At 39.3% G+C, this 15,340-nt stretch overlaps 1 long non-coding RNA gene across 4 annotated transcripts in view; it reads right to left on the minus strand.

Annotated features, from left to right (window-relative positions):
* Window positions 1-12,228, minus strand: part of LOC135451607 (uncharacterized) — a 49,768-nt gene extending 37,540 nt beyond the window's left edge. For all 4 annotated transcript variants that reach the window (XR_010441375.1, XR_010441374.1, XR_010441377.1 and 1 more), the window contains exons 1-2: window positions 11,997-12,228; window positions 9,604-9,802 (exon numbers count right to left, since the gene is read on the minus strand). This is a non-coding gene — a long non-coding RNA (uncharacterized LOC135451607). The remainder of the gene's footprint in view (window positions 1-9,603; window positions 9,803-11,996) is intronic.
* Between the last annotated feature and the right edge of the window lie 3,112 nt (window positions 12,229-15,340).

The following is a 15,340-nucleotide window of genomic DNA, read 5'->3' on the forward strand; positions in this document are numbered from 1 at the left end:
TTAAAGCTCCTCAGCAAAGCCTCCCATCTTACAGATGAGAGGGGTTATCAGTGGGGATGGGTTTAGTGCCGTCTCCTGCTTTTGGTGCTCAACTGAAAGATTTGTTTGTGAAAAAATTTTTGGGGAATTTAAGGAGACCTCATCACAGAACTAGATATGTTTCTGAGGAGTCCAGAAGTAGCATCCATAAAACATTGCAGGACACAGTTCTGCAAAGGTGGTTGAAGGGCCACCAAGCCCTTACAATGAGTAAGAAAAGAAACAAATTTGTTTTTATCTGTCTTCAAGCTCAGCAGATAACTGAACCATCAGAGTTAAGAAAAGTGGAACCTATCATTGAAAAAAAATCTATTTCAATCATTTCTCATGTTCGGGGGTGGGCATAAATTACACATAGATACTTGCCAATTAATACATATAACCTATCCTCGTGTCCCATATATTTTCATAATTAACTAGAATTCCTAATACAAGCATATAGTGCTAAAGAATGCATACAGCATACTTTAATCAAAGCCTGATGCTGGCTGATAATGATCCTCAATTTTATAAGCAGTCTTAAGATATTTAATAAAACCTCTTATTCTTTCCTCCATCAGTAACCATAGCTTAATGCAAAAATTATTAAATTTATTGTAGGACCATTCAGTAGATTTAGCACATTAGCTTCTTTTGCATGTAAACTCACCCCAGCAGAAGAAAAAATAGAATTTGACGTTATTATCACACCATGCTTCTCCAACTCTCTCCAAAACTTTCTCCTTGTCTTTCACAAAAGTAACAGATTTTGTCATTTTTCTGCCTATCTTCTCTTTCCAGATCAGGTCTAGTCCTAGCACAAAACTTTATGATTTCCATTATAAAAGTTCACCTTTTATCCTTACTACTCATATTTTTTGCCTCACACAGTCTCTTGATGAATTACTGAACTTTAACTTCCTCACTTCTCTTTTTCTCCAGTCTCTTGTGATTAAACCTCTCCAAAGCCTTTTGAAATGTAAACAAGTTATAGAGTCAGAATGCCTTCTTTCCACTGCTGCAGGATTCCTTCCACCTACACTAGCAAACAGTGCAACATGATATTCTTTAGCTGAACCTGTGGTGGCACAGCCAGTTTAAGGACATGATTTTGAAAAATCTCAATTCATAAACATGGTAGGTTTTGATTATATAGGAGACATGAACTAAGCTGGGTTTAATTTCTGTATATGATAAAAGATATTTAAAATATAGAAATTAAAGCCTCCTAAACAGATGGAATTTCAGCTTAGTGTCACTCATAGGGATGTAGGTGTCTGCATGTGTGTGTAGAAGTGCATCACATTGTGATCAGCCATGGTTCCTCCTGCAATATGAGAATTTTTTACAGGGAAATGTATGCCCACAGACTGACCATCAGTCTCTAACCAATGTCATAATTTACTGCTGCTTCTCTGGTAGAAGAAAGAAAAGTTGCTCTTGGCATTTGTTATTAATTCTTGTTTTATGGAGATCCAGTATCCAAAAATGCAAAGACTTTTCTCCCTCTTCTTTTGATTACAGGGTAAACTCTATTACATCCATATTTGCATCTTCTCTCCCATCCCATATCAAATGTTACAGCTCAAATACATCTCTGACAGAGATCTGGTCTCCCAGTCTTCTAAAGTGAATTATTAGTCAACTATTTTTTTGGAATTCTTTTGGAGGGAGGGGCTTTTTGTTATTTGACATCTGGCAGTCATTTAAAGCCCAAGCAACTCCTCTTTCAGAACACAACACCTATCCAATTTGCTTTCAATATTTTCTTGGTCTAAATGCCACCCTATTGCTTTTCTTGGCAAAAAAAAAAAAAAAAAATCTGTTGGGTGGAGCTAGATTTCCACTGCTAGATTTTCACTTTACTTCATACTATAACAGATCCTTTAGAACTACCTAATGTGCAAAATCTGTTGTTTATACAGATCTGAAGCTGGCTTTGTCCCAGTTGCTCGAGAGTGGTATCTAAACATAAAATAATCTCTGTATAAACTGTGGGTTAGTAAAATATGTAAGCACTCTGTGTTTGTTCAGCCCAGGTCACTTGCTGAAAATGAAGGTTGTGCCTGGGTGATAACCATCAGATGCTGGTTCAGAAGGGAATCCAAATTTTTCCAAAGTTTTGTAATGCTCAAGTCACAAGGACCTGAGATGGAGACAGGTTGGGTAGAATTTTTAAGCAAGCCATCAACACTTGCAAAAACTTCCCCACAGTAACTGCACTTCCTTGAATTCTGTGAAGTAAAGTAAACAACATTTAAAGACATAGCTAATTATGAGATTGCACCCTTGGAGTCATTAGAGCTGCAATCAGGAACAATGCCCCTTTTCTGCTCACACAGAGCAATGATCCTGCTCTAATGATCCTGCCCTAATGATTAACTGCTGCTGAAGGGTAGCAAAAGGTAAGGGTAGAGCAGTTTTCAGGCAGTGAAATGCGTGTGACTCTTGAACAACACAGCTTATCACATTAAGGGTCCTCTCCTGCAAAAAGGAAGTCAAACTGTAGTTATTTTAGTTTTGGTGCAAGGTAATCTCACCTATCAGCTATAAAATCCCACTCTGACATTGTGTTTGGGGTTTGAGGAGTTAATTTTAGGATAGAAGAAGCATATTATTTGCATCAAGGTCTAGAAAAGCATCTTTTTATATTAGAGGAGACTGCCATGAGAAAGCTAGGCAAAATATCACCTGAAAAAAAATTACAGACATGGTCTAGTTTTAATGTCTAGGATAACCATCTATATAGGAAAACCAACTAGAAAGGTCAGTAGGTCATTTTTGGCAAAATTATTATTTTAGGGTTTTCAATGCTTTTAATCAGATATAATGCAACGTATCACCCCTAATTCAGCTATGTAGATTATCACTCAGCACAGCTCACTGATCAAAAATAGCATGTACAGCTTGGCAAAATTAATTTCTTTTCTGATCCCTTGCTTTAATCTTCTGAAAGCTCCAGAGACCAGAATCTCCTCTTATGGAGGTGCCACTGTCTAAAATACAGGGCCCCATTTCCTTAGGACACCCCATAAATGAACATGTCAGCACAGCAGCCTGCAGTGGCAGAACTCCATGTGCTGAGCTCTGATATAGAATTTGTCTTTTTTCCAACCCTGGGACCTTCTCCTCAAAGCCTTTCCCTTTGAAATCCCCTCCTGGTATGGAGCGTGTCCACTACAGCAATGAAAATATTTGGGTGGATCAAGTCATCAGCATGATCTTGTGGAAGCTCAACATATTTCATTCATAGAATAAAACCCTGAGATTCCTGGTAATTTATCATTCTTCAAATAATCTTTCCTTTTGCCTAGTTGAATATTGAAAAGATCAGAGCAAAGATTTATGTCTAATAAAGATCTTCAACTTAGTTTGTATCAATCTTCTCTTCAAAGTCCCACCACTTCAATCCTCTTTGTGTCATTTCTGAACTCAAATTTTTGTACACTAAATTATTACAAAAATATTCTGTGTAATCATTTGGAATACAGGTGATTTACCCAAAACCTCAGACTGTGTTGGCTCAGTGGTGCCAAGGCCCAGGTGAGTGTTCAGGATTTGTTCTCCCTGTGTGCCAGAGCTGGAAGCAGCAGAGGTTTGCTCTCCACAGCAGGAGTGGCTCAGGTAAATCCTCCTCTACTAAGTTTTGTGGCAAGCAATGCATTGCTTGTCTATCTACAGCAATCATTATTAGTATTTGTTGCCTTCACCATTGAAACTTGTTTCCCATACTCTGTTTTTTAACTTTCCACAGAATGACACCTCACAGGGTGCAATGGCTTCCTTCCAACAGCTCATCTGCATCCATATTTGCAAACCTTTGGGACAAGGTATTGAGCTCTCTGCTATGTCCTCATTGCCTGCTGGAGTGATTTGCTCTTGAGGGAGCAGGAAGCTGAGGCTGACCCAAATTTTGTTTCCATTTCAGGAAATGGTTAGGTTCAGAGTCAAGGAACCAGTCAGGTTCAGAGTCAAGGTTACTTGAGTGACAATAACTTAAATTTTTACTGTGTCATAAGCTTAACTATTTTTGAGGGGTTTTTCCTAAAAGGTTCTCAAGTTTGCTTTTATAGGATCTGAAATACTACAGCATTTCTCTAAGGGTTAATACAGGGGGTAGAAAAGGTTGAGGCAATCAATAAATTGTCTCAAAAGAAAAAAAGGAGGGGAAGAATATGTCTCTTTTAGCCTAGGGAATTTCGGGATCAGATAGATTTTTTTCTTAGTGAATAAGAGAGTCAAGATTACAGTTGAGTTCCCTCTTTGGGAATTTCTAATATTCTCAGGTGGCTGTAGTTAATACTGTGGTTTTAGTTCATCTCTTCAGCCAGCAGTTGGAACCATTTCAAACAACAAAAATACACAACTCTCAAACAAAAATACAAGATTGACCATGATAATCAAGACACAGCAAATATAATTAGAGTTTAGTGCTTGGATCAGAGAGAGAGCAGCATCCTGACATGGCAAACGTGCCTGTTGGGACAGCTGCTGCACCTGACACAGCCTATCCTTTGCCAGCTCCTGTCTGCCTCCTCTCCCCAAGTCCCCAATCCCTCTTGCTGCCCTTGGAACTGTGATCTGAGCCTGTTGAGAGGGGGCCAGGCCATCTGCACCAGGTCTGCAGGCTGCCTCTGCACAAGTGCTCAGCCCTCACAATGGAGCCCTGATTTTCCAGAGGCCCTGGCACCCATTCAGCCATCTCACTGCAGCATCCCAACATTTTCAGAAGTGCTTGGCCATGAGCAGTTCCTGTTGACATGAAGCATGTCTGTGTGCTTATCTACAGCTGTCACCTCTTCTGCAGGTCCTTCAAGCACCTCCTTTGCTGGTGGCTGTGTCAGCACAATGACCTGTCCCACTGTCAGGCACAGCTCCAGGATCTGAGGTCCCACACGGGGGACAAATCCCAGTCCAGCAGCTGGTGGGGTCTGCTCTGCCTCCCTGGGGTCCTGCCAGCAAATGTGGCACAGCCCCAGCTGCAGAGCAGTCACAGGGACCCCCACAGAGCCCTGGTGCTGTGGATGGAAGGTCCCAGGACTCTCCTCCCAGTGCTGCCAAAGGAGTGAGCCAGATCTCAGGACAGGAGAGGGAAAGAATGTGATGCAGAATTCTCATGTGTGAATCACAGGCTCAGCATTCCACGTGTCCAAGTGGGTCTGTAAACAGCAGAGACAGGAGCAGTAAACACTGACTCCTCTAACCGGTTGCACCTTTGCTCTTTGTAGGAAGACATGATTGTCTTCCTACAACATTTTGAAAATGGCTGTTAACCCTGAGGTGAGGTTCACAACCAATTGTTCACATTTATCCCCTCTTTCCAACACTCCACACAGATTTTCTTCAAGCTTGTGCCATGAATGTAGCACACAGGACTTTGGCCCCAGATTTCTGAACATTGCTCAGATACACGCAGCTTCTCCAGAAAGTAATCTGGGTGGAAATATTCCTGTTTTGTAAACATTGTCCCTGTATCTGTTAGGGCTGAGATTGCCACCTACCTAAACAGAAGCACAAGGAAGTAAAGCCAAATTCCCTACTCCTCACAGGTGGAATGGGCATAGGCCTCTATATTATTGTTTAGAGGAAATATTTTCCTTACAAATATGTCTCTCAATGTTCCCTTCAAACTGCAATTAGCATTGGTTGATGCTTCATGTATAATGATGATTTGCCTTCCTGCCTTTTCACCATGCACTGTGTTTGGAAAAAGCCAGTCTAACTGTCAGGAAAGAGAGAGAATGCATGGATCCACTCTGGAAAGAGCACCAGGGAAGGGGATATGCAGGTAAATCAACTGAGACATCCCACTGCAATAACTGAGCCAGGCTGCAGGACACAAAGTCTGCTGAGGACCAGAAACACTAAACTACAAGACATAAACAACAACAGAACACCAAGTCAGCTGAAAAAATCTAAACCAGTTTTGTCCTCTAAAAAGCTGTTTACTTGCCTTCATCTTTGCACTTTCAAAGGTTATCCTTTTGTACAACAAGTAAAAGAAATCTTTTTAAAAGATTAATCTGACAGAGTCATTTTTAACTTTCACAACATCCCATGCTGTTATGACAAACAGTGCACAGTTCATAAGAAAGGAATGCTTCTATCAAAGTATTCCACACAAAGAATACAGATCCCAGCATGGAATAACTAATGGCCCAAACTACAGGAATAGTGGGTTTTTTTAAAAGTTCTTCAACCCCAGATGCATTCAGGTTTATCAAGCTGTGATACAAATCTTTTCTATGCATACAGTGTCTCTCTGTCTGACTCAATACTTGATTTTTTTCTAAGCATATCACATAGCAACACAGAGGTGGGGTTTTTAAGGGCTCCCCATTCAGCACCATCAAAATCTGGCTTCAGAAAAGCCTTTATTTGTAGCATGTATCTGCTGATGATGGTTCAAATGGGCTCCTAAGGAAAGGGTGCAGATTGAAAAGCAATTATAGGGGATGGTACTTTCAGGATGGTCTGTTTGCAAATAGCCACTGGTTTGAAGGAATTTTGAGGGGCAAGTATCTTCCAGGGTAGATTATAAAGGATAAGAAGGAGGCAGGAGCCTGAGGATCAGGAGGAGGCTCTTCATGCAAGGAATTGCTGGGTCAGGTCATGCAGGTCCCTAATATCTGAGGCTGTCCTGCCAAAATCAGCTCTACAAATTCATTTCGGTATGAACATAATGTAATTTTGTCATGTAAAGTTTAAAATTTGAAAACTACTCCTTGATTTTTGGCCTAAGCTTGTTTTCAGAACACATAGAAGTAGATCAAATTCTAGAGCTCCACATTGGCTCTGGTGCCATATCACTTCCCAATGTGCTCAGCTGTTTGGCTAAAGAAAAAGGAAGCAATGATCACCGCTACTAAATATTCACTAAGCATGCAGATGCTCTTCCTTGAAATATCTTGATTCTTTTTCTCATGACATGCTCACTATCTCTGCAGTTCTGAAGTTTTATCCAAATCCCACTGAGATCACTCAATTCTATTTCATCTCAGGGCCTATTTCTACTGACTAGCAGCACTTCAGTAGAAAAAAATTAGAGATTCACAGCACTAGAACATGTCAAATGAAATTCTGTATTTTAGCTGTTCAATCATAGTATCTCTTCAGCATTAAAAAGAGCAAAAGGAGTAATAAAATTTTGTTAAAACTAATATAAGAGGAAGGGGATTTAAAGAAAATGGGTTTAGTTATTGGTTATGAACACATACAAGACCAATATTTTGCTTCCTTACTTGTTTTTATAACTAGTTCCACAAAAACAGAATCAGGAAATGAAGTTATGGATTCCGAAAGAGAAAGTGGCAAATAGACTCAAGCTGCAGATAATTTCTTCCCCGCATTACTTTTCTTCACTTCCCCTCTCCCAGACGGCCAATTTTTTTACACTGAAAATCCTTCCAAAACAGGTCAAAGAGATCACACACTACTGCACCATGACTTACAAAAAGAAGGAAATGTTCATTGCTTTGTTAACATGTTATTGCCAGAAATACATTTCCACTGCAGCATTAAATCAAGATTTATCAGAATTTTTTTCTTATTGTCCTGATGCTCCGGTAGAGAGTGGTTTAGCTGGCCAATAAATAACTCATTTTAATGAAAGCTGCAGTGGTGCCCTACCAACATGTCACAGACCTGAGCAACATTGCACTACAAGAAAGTATTCCAGAAGTTTTTTAAGTGTTTTAGGCCACAAGAAATCTAACTGTGCAAAAGTAATCCCTTGCCTGTGGTTTTAAGGACATTTCAGAAAAAATGAGCAAACGCAAGGCTGACTGATGACTGCTGGGAACTGACACAGTCTGAGGAGTTCAGGGGATGTTTGCGTGCAAGGATGGGCTGAGGAGGGGCACAGGACAGTCAGAAACTACTTGAGACCACAGGAGGTTACAGGCTCTTTCCTCATGTTCCAGGCAAAGCCACAGAGTGATTTTCAGCTAGAAACTCCTCCCCCCAAATCTGTCTACCAGCGTTTGTAGTTGCCCTTCCCCAGATTCAATGCACCCTCTATTCTTTCCACTACAAGAAATAAATGAAATTTACCCCTGTGCCAGCACATTAAAGGATGTGCATTTTCTTTCACAAGTAGCAAAGCCTTGGGAAGGAAGGCTGGATATTCAGGATCCGGGAAGCAATCCAGAAGGAGGATATCTCCTAAGGCTAATGCAATTATGGTTCCATTTTGGCTGGCTGTGCAAGGAGAAGGGATCATCTAACTCCCAGGAGTAGCAGGCAAAGGTTACAGTCCCAACTCTGTACAACACTGGGGCAAGCCAGACACTGATTTTTTAGTCAGTGAATTTGTGTAGGAATAGTTGGAAAAGAGGAGTAGTCCTGACACTGATGAATCTGCAATCAGGGTGAGGGCTGAGAGCTCAAACACAGAGTGTCAGGCTCTGGCACAGAGAGCAGCTGCATGGGGACACATCTCTGCATTTGTGCAGAGCAGCTTGCTGAATCAAAGCTGAGCTAGTTTATTTCATGGATTATACATGTATTTAATTAAATTTCTAGATAAATATTTGTAGCAATAAGTTTTTGAAGTACTGCAAAGTTACATTGTATTAAACATTTATTGCGATCTTATGAAATATTCCTTGTGTTAAATATTTACTGTTATTTTCAAGATATTGGAATTGAGCTTATTATAAACATGGCACAAATGCAAAGCCATCTTTCTCAGAGCAATATACTTCCTGAGTTGCTTTAAGACTTATTTCCTGATGGATATTTGCCATTAATGTGCTATGACTTTTTCCTTTATGAAAAAAGGGCCTAGCTCAAGCTAAGAGAAAGTTGTAATTTAAAAGACAGTTTCCACAGTGCTCAGCATTCTCACTATAATAACAGTTTGTCCTTTTCCTTACTGCAGCAACTGTATTAAATATTTATATTGATGTTTATTTTGTAAACAAAGAAACTGAATTAGGCTAACATAGGAAGAGCTCATGATGTGGCTTAATATCTGAATTTGTTTTATGACTATTTGTGGTGGCCTTTTATGCAATTGATTCAAAGGATGGTGTTAAATAATAAGTAACATTCTTTAAACCATATGAAAGTATTTTTACTTGCTGAAGACCAATTTAAAAAAAAAAATAAAAACTAGGATTACATTCTGTGGAGAACATCCAGCCTCTAATATATATGCAGTAAAATAGTGAAATTACTAGTAAGTGTTTGGTTTTCTCGAAGACAGTATGATTGTCACAGTATCCTTTGGAATTTGACCTAAAAACCTCCACACATTAAGCCCAGAGAAAGCAAAAGACTTTGGTCTGACATTTTTTGTGATATTTTCCTCCTGATCAATAATTGAACAGCCCAGCCAACTTGAAGGTGCTATGTGTAGGATGACCACTCACATTTATTTGGTTCATTATGTTTCTGAGGTTATCTTGGGATTTCTAGAAAGTTTGTTTCCTATAAACTCTCCTGCTACTTGCAGCTGCACAAAATGAGTGTTCTGGCTGGGGAGCACCTGGGCTGTGTGCTGGAGGGAAGAGAATTCACCTGCCCACGCTTATACCCTGGGATTTGTACACAGCAGCTTCTTTGGCATCTTTAGGGTCTTACCTTGACAGGGGTAACTGCTCTGCATCCCTTTGACATCAGTGTTAACACAGCCACCACTTCACAGGGCCTTGGAAAATGTCTGGCCATTCTTAATCCATAGAGCACTTGGAAGTGTCTTGCTGCCAGTTTCCTCAGTCATCCCTTCAGTGAAGGTCGAAAGGTTGGGGATTTTTTTCCTGATTATCTGAGGAATCTGACACTAAAAAGGCAAAGGAAATAAAAAATCAACCAAGAAATGCAATAAGGACAAACTGAGGAACTGAAGCATTTATTATTCTTCAGATAAGGTGGGTAAAGACTATCAATGCACCAACTGTTATCAGAGAAAAGGTGCTTGTGTTTTCCTGTCTAGTTAAAGCTGTCAGAGCTCAGGACATAATGCACATTCCTCAAGCTCAGTTATCAACACAGCTCAGATAGGCTTGTATATTTTTATGTCCCTACTTTAGCATCATAGTGGTCTGTTGTTGTACGTTCTTTAGATTTTACACACATCTATTGGAAGTGTCAAACAGTTTAATGTTCTTAGATCTGTGTTCCTTCTCCTTTCAATCTGACGCTTAGTCAAGTTGCAAAACAACTGCAGTTACATGTTTCTCCAAAGCTGACTTGAAAGAGAAAAATTAAACTTTAAAGATGTACCAAACCTGGGATGAAATCAATTACTCCAGAATTAGCATACACCACTTATCAAGGTCTGAAATAAAGACAGTCCTTGTGTACATTGTATGTTACCTGTATGCCTACAAAACTCTTACATAAATGCTTTCAAAAACCAGAACAAATTTTTTATTCAGTGAGCAGTAAGATGTGAAATGCTTCTTTTTGGAAAGTTAGAATAACATTTGCCTGAAAATCCTGCATATCTAGAGAAGCAGTCTCAAAGTTCTTACATGTCTCATAGCACAAATCCAAGTTATTTAAATCACTGAGTATTTCAGTGAACATTCTCAGAATCATTTTGTGTCATATTTATACACATTCACCTATATGTGTAGTTTCTAATTAATTCATAATTAATTATCCCTTGTTGAAAAATGTTGTTTGAATTCCCCAAGTACTTGTTAATGGCAGTTAGTTCATCTTGCTCAGTGTTGTCTTTGATGCTATTTTGCTGAATTCCACTAAACTAAATGAAGGTCCTTTTTTATAGAAGACAATCACAAGGGCTTCATGCACCATCCAGTGAGAGAACACCATAATCTTCTAAAATAGAAATAATGGATTGGATTTTATGGTGCTTTATGTGTTTTTGATCCCAACTTATCTTTGGGAAGATCCAAAGTCCTACTTCTACCTTCAAGCACTTTTTTTCCTAAAGAAATGCATATTTTTTTAAAAAGAGCCTTTAGACTAAACCAGAAATCTGTCCACCAGGAATTAGCAGATATAACTTGCTCTGTATAAAACATGAAGACAGAGGATATTCCTCAGCTGAATGAATGCTGAAATGAACAAGATCATAGGCATTGTGTAGGTGACAAACAGCACAATGGCAAGTTGCCAAATTTTTATTTGTACAGTGCTTTATAGACCATATTTAAATAAGAATCATTCCTTTCCATTGAAACAAGATTTTTTTAGCAAGCTGTAATCTTTAGTCATTCAAAAATAGCCACTGCTTCTGAAGCAAAGCCAGTTTTATTATGGAAAAAAGTGCCAGTTTAGTTCTTGAATGTACCTCTCAGATTTCAATAATATCCTTTTGTTTAAAAAGGTATTCTTCCTGGTCCCATAGACTTCATTCACCTAGGAGTGAAATGAGCCTTATCATGTTGAATTAGTCAGTTGGTTTCAAGGTCTGATCAGGAGAAAAAAAAAAAAACATTGTTGAAACTAACATGAACTGGACTATAAACAAGGAATTCTGAGCCTGCTCTAAGTTCAAGACACTCTAGGAACATTAGAAAAAAAAAATTAAGCTTCAGCTTGAAACTGGTCTCTGTCCACTGAGCAAGAACTTCCAAGTAATTCCCTGGTGATTTAAAGTTCAACTACAGCCTCACTGACTAGCCTGGCATGTTAGCAGCAGTATCAGTGATTTGCTTTAGTTACACTTTATTCTCATCATCTTCACATGAAACAGCCCAAGACCACCCAAAACCACTTCAACATATATTGTGCATGAATGTTAAAGCAATCCATGGGATAAATTAAAATATCAAACTGTGAGCCCAGTCTTTATGCATGAATTCCATTGACTGACAAGTTTGGGGTTGTTTTAGTATTTTGTTATCCACATAAAACCACAAAGTTCCCACATGTCCTCATTATTCACCCCCTGGAAAAAACCTACATAATTATTGAAATATAAATTTCATACATACATACATACTCCATCAAAATCTAATTCACAAGGTAAAAAATACATGATGTGTTGGTGAGGTTCTTACCTTGCACAGCACACACTTCAGACCCTTTCCAGTCCCAGGGATACACACTTGGCCTACCAGAGAAACAAAGGCTGTAGCAGGAACTTGGATCTTTTCTGCAATTGCTGCAGCAAATGTCACAGTTGAGATGGCCACAATCCATAGAGTACCACCACACAATTTCAGAAAGCTTCAACCCATACAGAATAACATCCTATCACTTCAGAAAGCTGCAAGTAACTGCCCTTGTTGTTTAGCCCAGCCTTTTATCCCCTCCTGTTGATGCACCACACCTGTGTGCCCCTCATGGTTCATGCATTGCACCTGTGTGCCCTCTGTTCCCTTTGGTGGTTGCTCAGTGCCCCTGGGCACTCCATGGCTCGTTACCTTCAATGCTGCTCCCCTGCTGCTCACAGCTGTAGCCCATTAGGGATGAGGCTCCTACAGACCCACTCCTAATTACCCAAACTGTGTACCTACATATAATTACAGAGAAACCTGTGAAAACAGTACAGAAAACATGGACACTGATGTACGGATGACTCCATTTGGAGTGATGGACTCTGGGGACACTTGGGACCTAGAAAAAGATGTGTAAGCACCAAACATCACACTAACTTGTCTTTATGACAAGTCTAAGTCCTTGAACTTTTGACTACAAAAGTCTGAATTCATGGCTTTATACCATCAAATATTTAACTTTTAACTTTTATTGTTTCATCTTGATGCATGAAGAGACGAACCTTTTGGTCGTTCTGCTGTCTTGGATGCATTGGCACAATTATTAAGGTCAATTATGAATCTTCTATTGGTTAAGCCTTGGACAAGGATCTGTCTACCCTGAACAGAGAAGTTTCTCAATAGAGAGAGGAGGCAGCCCATTATCCAGATATAGGAAATAAAGTAGCATGTTAAATCAAATAAAAATGCTGCACATTGTCTTCAAACTGATTCCTGAAATATATTTAAAGATAAAAGGGGTCATACTTTGTCCTGCTGTATTCAGAACATATCAATGATGAATGGGATGGCAAGATTTATGCAGATAAGTATTTTTACATATATTTGTTTTAAACTTTACATGCTTAATTCTTCTTCTGGCTCATTCTACAGTGAATTGCAGAAGGAAAAGTCAACCCTAGTGATAAATTGCATAAGATACAATGAAGAGTATTCACTCCAAAAATGCTAATAGTGAAACCACCATGTTCCAAACACTTCTGTAACTAAGCCTCAAGGAAACAGCTCTTACTGAACAATGTTGTTATTCAACATCAGACTCGGCATCAGAAGCATTGGCAGTCAGGCAGTTCCTGCAGTGCTGATGTGCTGATAAAGTCATTCTTGCTTTTGGCTGGGCCAGGGCCCTAAAATAACATCACTGGCACTCATGACTGAAGGTAAAAGATAACACTGTACCTACTATATCACAATTTTCAACACAAGTCACTTTATGTACTCAAAGTTCAGCTTCCCCATAGAGAAGCCAACAGGCAGAGCACTGCTCTGGATTCACTTTTTCCTTCCCAGTAGGTCCCAAATAAGTATGAGACACTCCTCTTGTCTTTCTCCTTAATCATGAATTCTGTCTCTTTTTGCAAAAGCACAAGGAAACAATGCACTGCCAGGTAGCTTTGCCCAATCCTAACAATGCTTTAGGAATAAATTTGTTCATCCACTCCAGACAACATATACTACTGGCAGTCTTACAATGGCTTGTGATATGAAAAACTTAATCACAAGAAACACAGCTAACAGTGAAATTACATTAGCTTGAACAATGTTTTACATAATCCTCAACTGCCTGATCTGACATATTAGGCTTGTTTAAATTCTAATTTTCAGAAAAATAGTAGATGTGGCCTTTTTCCCCAAACTAATTGCTGGTATCTCTTTTGAGATCCATCAAAATCCACCTTGCACATGTCAGTTTAGAACTGAGACACCAGTACTAGTGTGAAAACTATGGTGCTCCTTTTCTGAAAATAAGTATAATAAGGCATATAAAAGAAAACGGCTTAAGAGAGCTAATTAATTCAGAAAAATAATGCATTCCAGTTGTCCTGGTATTTTTCCATAAAGTCCTCGATCTGATGGTGATGAGATACTAAGGACTGCTTATTCAGAATATCAGAGCTGACTAAGAAATATGATGCTGTCTAGAGTCTTTCCAGAAGCTGACTAGACAACCAATCTCTCAAAATACTTAGAAGAAAGATAACTGCTAAAATTTCCCAAGTTTTCTTTCTTAACTGAATAGTGTCTACAAGAAATATGTGTCATAATATCAGAAACAGAAAATAAAGGTGAAGAGTAAGATAAAGAATTTCCTAAAACTTTCTGTCAAGCTGGTTTACTCTGATTTTCCTGTAGTACTCAGTCTATGGTTCTGCATCTTGAAATATGGCACTTTTCAGACCACTAACCTAAAATGATAATTGTAATTAAAATGCATTATCTCAGTAAAATGAGATTTCTTATGTTTTGCATACATTGTGTCCTGAAATAACCAATAAACTAAAAAGAAAATTCTCTGCACTCTTTGCCCAGAAAAATGTTTTCTGTTAACACAGGGGAGATAACTGTGCACTTGACTGAGCATTTAATATCAGGAAAGTTTTTAAAGTTTTCTGTTGCAGAGAAGAGATTGCTCAGAAAGTTTCATCATTGCAAAGATGCATAACTACATGAATTACTTGCCAGCAAGAAGAAAGGGGGGAATGTTGGGTGAAATTGAATGGGATCGAGCAATGGAGAGGGAAAAGGAAGATGCTGGAAGATAAACAAGTGTTTAAAAAGTCTGCTTGCTGCACACAGAGCTTCAGAGCCAACCCCTGCAATACTGGCAGCAGCATAACAAAATCCTGCATGTGAACACGTGTGGAGGAAAGACTGCACCCTGCACTGGAGCCCAGGCTCAGCCAGAGCTATCCACCTTGATTCCAAACTTTTTAACATTCAAAACAACTATTAAAGATCATCTTGGACATGTAAAAGAAACTGATATTTTATTCTCAGCTGAGTTTAGGGAGCTGTGTATAGCAATGGGTGGAGAAGACAGGGAGTATTTTCTGGCTGGCACAGGCTGGGGTGTTGGGGCTGCTGCAGGTGGTTCCTGGGCTGCTGCTGGGTGCAGAGCACACACATCACACCTCCAAGGGCCCTTGATGCTGCTCAGGAGCCCTGTGAGCACCAGAAATAAAACACACCAAAGCAGGGGCTGGGAGATGAGCTGATGCTCCATGTCTCAGGGCTGCTTTTAATAAGAGCAGACAAGGAGGAAGAAGAAGGGGGGCAGGCTGTGAAGGGAAAATCACACAGCTAATTGAGGAAAAGATTTTCTTTTAATGCTAAACAACCTTGAA

Source organism: Zonotrichia leucophrys, chromosome 9 (assembly GCF_028769735.1).
Source record: "Zonotrichia leucophrys gambelii isolate GWCS_2022_RI chromosome 9, RI_Zleu_2.0, whole genome shotgun sequence".
NCBI classification, from domain to species: domain Eukaryota; kingdom Metazoa; phylum Chordata; class Aves; order Passeriformes; family Passerellidae; genus Zonotrichia; species Zonotrichia leucophrys.